Here is a 5,000-nt window from a genome sequence, read left to right as displayed (position 1 = left end):
TATTTAAATTCCTGGACATAACAACTTGATCCTTAACCCAATTGTTTGCCCTATTCCCCTTCCGTGGCCTACCTAGTCTGTGTGAGTCTCTCTTAACGGCCCAAGAGAGTGAAGCTTGTCTCTCCTTTTTCCATTCCACCGTGTCGCAACAGTTTGAGGAAGATGACTAAATGTCATATATGCTCGAAGCAGACAACCTCCACTCGATTTGCTAATTGTTTCAAATGCAAAAAAGCATTTCATTTTGATTGTCTCAATTTGTCACCGAGCGAGTTGGGCCTGATCGATGCGAAGTGGACTTGTGGCTATTGTGTAAATGAGGGCCGCTTACTTCGTAGCGGTTCGGTCTCATCGCCTTCTCAGCGCCCTGGTACATCGGCCATGCCAGGAAACTTGCATCCCTCGACTGCATCGTCGCTTAGTTGTGATCAGTTTGCCGCCCTTATGGCCAAACTCGACGATATATCCAATGATATATCTTCTATTAAATCCACTCAGATGGCACTGCAAGCAGATTTATCCGAGTGTAGATCAATTTTGGTTAAGCATTCGGATGATTTGCGGCGTCATGATGACGTACTTGTGAGTCATTCCCGGTCAATCAGCGAGCACGATGCTAAGGTCCAGTCCTGCACTTCCCAGGTGCTGAGTTTGGCGGAATCTCACAGAGGCCTTGCGGAAGCGGTAGATTCGGCTGCCTTTAGAATATCAGCAATCGAGTCTTCGAGGATACAACCCACCGCAGGACTTTCTGTGTCTCCTAATGTGGAACCGTCTGAAATGCTCGAACGCTTACGTAGATCCCACAGCCTGTTAATACGCGGAGTTCCTGAAGCAAGCCCCGATGTAGATGTGAGTCTTGTTTCTCAGGTGCTTGATTGTATATGTCCCGACGCAAATTTACAACGCACTTCCATCTCAAGAATAGGAACTTCGCTGAGTGACCGTCCAAGAATTCTCAGGTTATCCTTTAATAATCCACTAATAGTCATGAGAATCCTGAAGAACAAAAGAGTTATCGCTAGTATGCCTGATTGGCGCAAATTCAGCATTACTGATGATAAAACCCCTATGCAAGCAAAGCAGCTACAGGACCTACGCGCTGTGCTTGAGAGAAGACGCCGAGCTGGAGAGGTCAACCTCACCATAAAATATATCAGGGGTGTTCCTACAATTGTATCAGAGGATTCTTCTTCAAAAAACTAGTATTACCTTTAAATGTATGGCCAGTATTATATTCAAACCTAGCTTCCCTAACTGCAAAGTTCAATGAGCTTCTTTTACTGGTCGAATATCATAAGCCTTCTCTCATAATGATCACGGAAACGTGGCTGCATCCAGAAAAGCCTGATATAGTTGCCCACATACCTGATTACACCATATACCGTTGCGATAGTATTACTACTCCAGGTTATGCTGGGGTATGTATATATGTCCATGACTCCATTGCTAATTCGTTTAAAATCTCTAAACATTCACTCAATACTCCAGGCATCGATAATATCTTTTTGAATATAGAATCATCTGGCTTCGCCTTGTGTGTTGGCTGCATATATCGTCCACGACCTTCCATATATGACAAAGACCTGTGTGAGCATCTGACGAACTTATCTAACCTACATAAACATGTTTTATTAGCTGGAGACTTCAATCTCGGCGACATTAGAATATGGCCAATATCTCGTTCGCCCTCAGCAAACTCTCCTTCGATTCCATACACCGAAATGTTGAACCAATCCAATTTACACCAGTTAGTTGACCAACCCACCCGTTACAGAGTAAACCAAGAACCTACAACACCAGATCTAATCCTTACAAATGATGTGAATTTACTTTCGGAACTTGAATACCATCCGCCACTGGGAAAATCAGATCACTTGGTTTTATCAGCAAAAATACAATTTTTTCTTTCCTCTAAGATGAAGTCCGAGACTAAAACTTGCAAAATTGTCAGATACCAGAGTATTAATGAAATATTTTTCAAAACAGACTGGGATGATGTGATGGGCACTGGGGACGGCGAGTCGAGATGGATTAAATTTAACGCATATGTTACCGGAACTGTTGAGGACCACACTTTCATACGAACTGTAAGGGTCAATAGCAGTAAGCCTTGGATTGACAGTCATATTTTTGGGATGATTAAGTTCAAGAAATTGCTGTGGCGGAGGTATGTTCGCGGCAGGCAGGTTTGTGACTTCCGGAGGCATAGAGCATTCTCCAATCATCTTTCAAGCCGATTACGTGAGGCCAAATCCAAATTTGAGAATGATCTAGCTACTTCGGGTGACAAGAAGAAATTCTTCAAATACACACGACGTTTTTTCAATACCGTACCATCTTTGCCGCTTGTTAAGGACAAGGATGGATTAGTTGCAGATGACCATAAGTGTTCAGCTGAAATTCTGGCTGATACCTTCTCAATGGCGTTCACATCCGAGCCCGGAGCACCTATACCTTCAACTGCTTCTCCTCGAAACCATTCTTCTCTGGCTTTTATTGACATCAATCCCTTGATGGTTGAAAAGAAACTGCGGTCTCTGAATGTTTCGTCGTCACCTGGTCCGGACGGTTTTTCTGCCAGGTTGCTCAAAGAGTGTTCTCAGTCTCTTAGTCTACCCCTATCCAAAATTTTCTCAGTATCTTTGACCTCTGGTATACTGCCGAAATCATGGAAGAGTGCACTTGTATCACCGATACATAAAAAAGGCGACAAGCAAGATCCGAATAATTTCAGGCCAATAAGCCTCACTTCCATTCTATGTAAGATTCTGGAAAGGTTAATGTACGACAGGATGCTTTCGTTTTTTTTGGAACATAACATCATACCAGATACCCAGCATGGTTTCATCAGGGGAAGATCAATTATCACCTGCCTCCTCAACTGTCTCAACAAGTGGACCCATTCTTTGGATAATAGACTTCCGGTAGATGTTGTCTATCTGGATTTCGCAAGAGCCTTCGATAGGGTACCAATAAATAGGCTTCTGTACAAGCTGGAGCACTTTGGAATCCGAGGATTGATCTTGAAGTGGATTGAGAGCTTCTTAACTGACAGATCGTTTGTGGTAAAAGTTGGTGCGGCCAGATCGGAACCAAGATGCGTGCTCAGTGGCGTTCCTCAGGGCTCAGTTCTGGGACCGTTGCTGTTTCTAGTGTATGTGAGCGATCTAGCTGTTGAGTTCAAGTCGGACAGTGCTTCATTTGCCGATGATATTAAATTTTTCAATTGCCCTCTAAACAACTATAAAACTCTGCAGGAAGACTTGGACAGGGTCGTTTGTTGGTGCGACAAATGGTTGATTCCCCTAAACCCTTCAAAGTGTCGAATACTACATTTGGGTAAAAACAATCCAGGTTTGACTTATTACATTGACGGCGTTGAAGTTGTTGGATGTTCATCTCATGTGGACCTGGGTGTGGTGATTTCAAGTGATCTTTCGTGGACTGAACATGTATTGCACATCACAAAAAAGGTCAAACGTCTTATATATGTTGTCCAGAATGTTTTTCGTGGCAATAATGTGGCGGCTATCTCCCAGATATATAAAAGTTATATTCGACCAATACTTGAATTTGCCGGTCCAGTTTGGCATCCGTGGTTGACGGGTGATGCTGCATTGCTGGAGAACTTACAGCGTCGTGTCACACGCATTCCCTTTGGATGGAATCGCCCTTGTTATCAGGAACGGCTACGGATGATGGGTCTTTCTTCCTTTGCTGATCGTCGTTTGAGGGGAGACCTGATAGTTACATATCGAGCATTGCACGGCTTATTCGGCGTCGATATGTCCCACCTGTATGAATTGAATTCGAATCAACTTCGTGGACATGGATACAAGTTGAATAGAGAAGTATTTCGAACGAGGTGCCGAGAGAATTTCCTTTGTAATCGGGTGTTTAACCATTGGAACGGCCTGCCCAGTGAAATTGTAGAAGCAGTATCAGTCAATGCGTTCAAGAATAAATTTGACACCTGGAGAAGTAATTGAAATGTATACATTGTTAGGTTTTTGGTTGTTGATAATATCATTTTTGTAGCTTTTTGTGAATTTCACTTATCTCTGTTTTTTTTTCTCTTTCTCTACAGTTGTATTATGGATAATTTTCAGTTAGAGTTTATAGGTTTAAAGTACCTCAACTCTGTAATTTTGTTTAATAATAATAATAATAATAAAAAAGATGGACTTGAACGCGCCGCGAACTCGCCAGATAATGGATCCTTCCAAACACCACATCTCCCGGCGACCGGTTACGATCGCGGGATTCAGTGCTGGGCTAATCCCTGTTCGCTCGCCGCTACTAAGGGAATCCTAGTTAGTTTCTTTTCCTCCGCTTAATAATATGCTTAAATTCAGCGGGTAGTCTCACCTGTCCTGAGGTCGTATGTTCAAATCATCGAAACGTTCCGAAACTAACCTTTGGCGGCTCATAAAATCACGTACCTTACGCGAGGGAGTTAGCCTACTCAAAGGCGTCTATTATCTCCTGCTCCGTATGGCGGATCATGCGAATCCAAGCAAAGTGCTTCGGTGTTTCGGGGGTGCGCTCATGAAAGCTCATCCGCAACGCGCGACAACTGGCACATTAAAGCGATCGGACGTCGTTCAGATTTCTCGGACACGACGATCGCATGTCTACAGTCATGGGCGCAGATCGAGCAATACCACGACACCACAATATATGCTTTCGCAATTCAAGACGGCGCGTTACGAAAACAACTCCTCATCATTCCAACACACGAGGCGTCGAAACGACAGAACGTTGATCGTCACGCGGCAAACCGTCCAACTCGCCCAAATGACCTTCGGTACAGGATCAACGTTAGACGACCTTTACGTCGTCACTTCGTCAAGCCATAACGTCTGGCCGGGCAGTCTTTGTAATGGAACCGACCCTCAGTCAGGAGTGGTCCGAGGACAGTGTCCGAGGACCGCAATGTGCGTTCGAAATGTCGATGTTCATGTGTCCTGCAGTTCGCATGTTGACGCGCAATTAGC

The 5,000-nt window shown here is 44.1% G+C and overlaps 1 non-coding gene across 1 annotated transcript in view; it reads right to left on the bottom strand.

Annotated features, from left to right (window-relative positions):
• Window positions 1-4,892: 4,892 nt before the first annotated feature.
• Window positions 4,893-5,000, bottom strand: part of LOC123686964 — a 155-nt gene continuing 47 nt past the window's right edge. Inside the window, exon 1 of the ribosomal RNA XR_006748716.1 lies at window positions 4,893-5,000. This exon is cut by the window's right edge and continues 47 nt beyond it. This is a non-coding gene — a ribosomal RNA (5.8S ribosomal RNA).

This window comes from Harmonia axyridis, chromosome X (assembly GCF_914767665.1).
Source record: "Harmonia axyridis chromosome X, icHarAxyr1.1, whole genome shotgun sequence".
Taxonomy (NCBI): Eukaryota; Metazoa; Arthropoda; class Insecta; order Coleoptera; family Coccinellidae; genus Harmonia; species Harmonia axyridis.
This window is presented reverse-complemented; position numbering and strand designations above follow the sequence as displayed.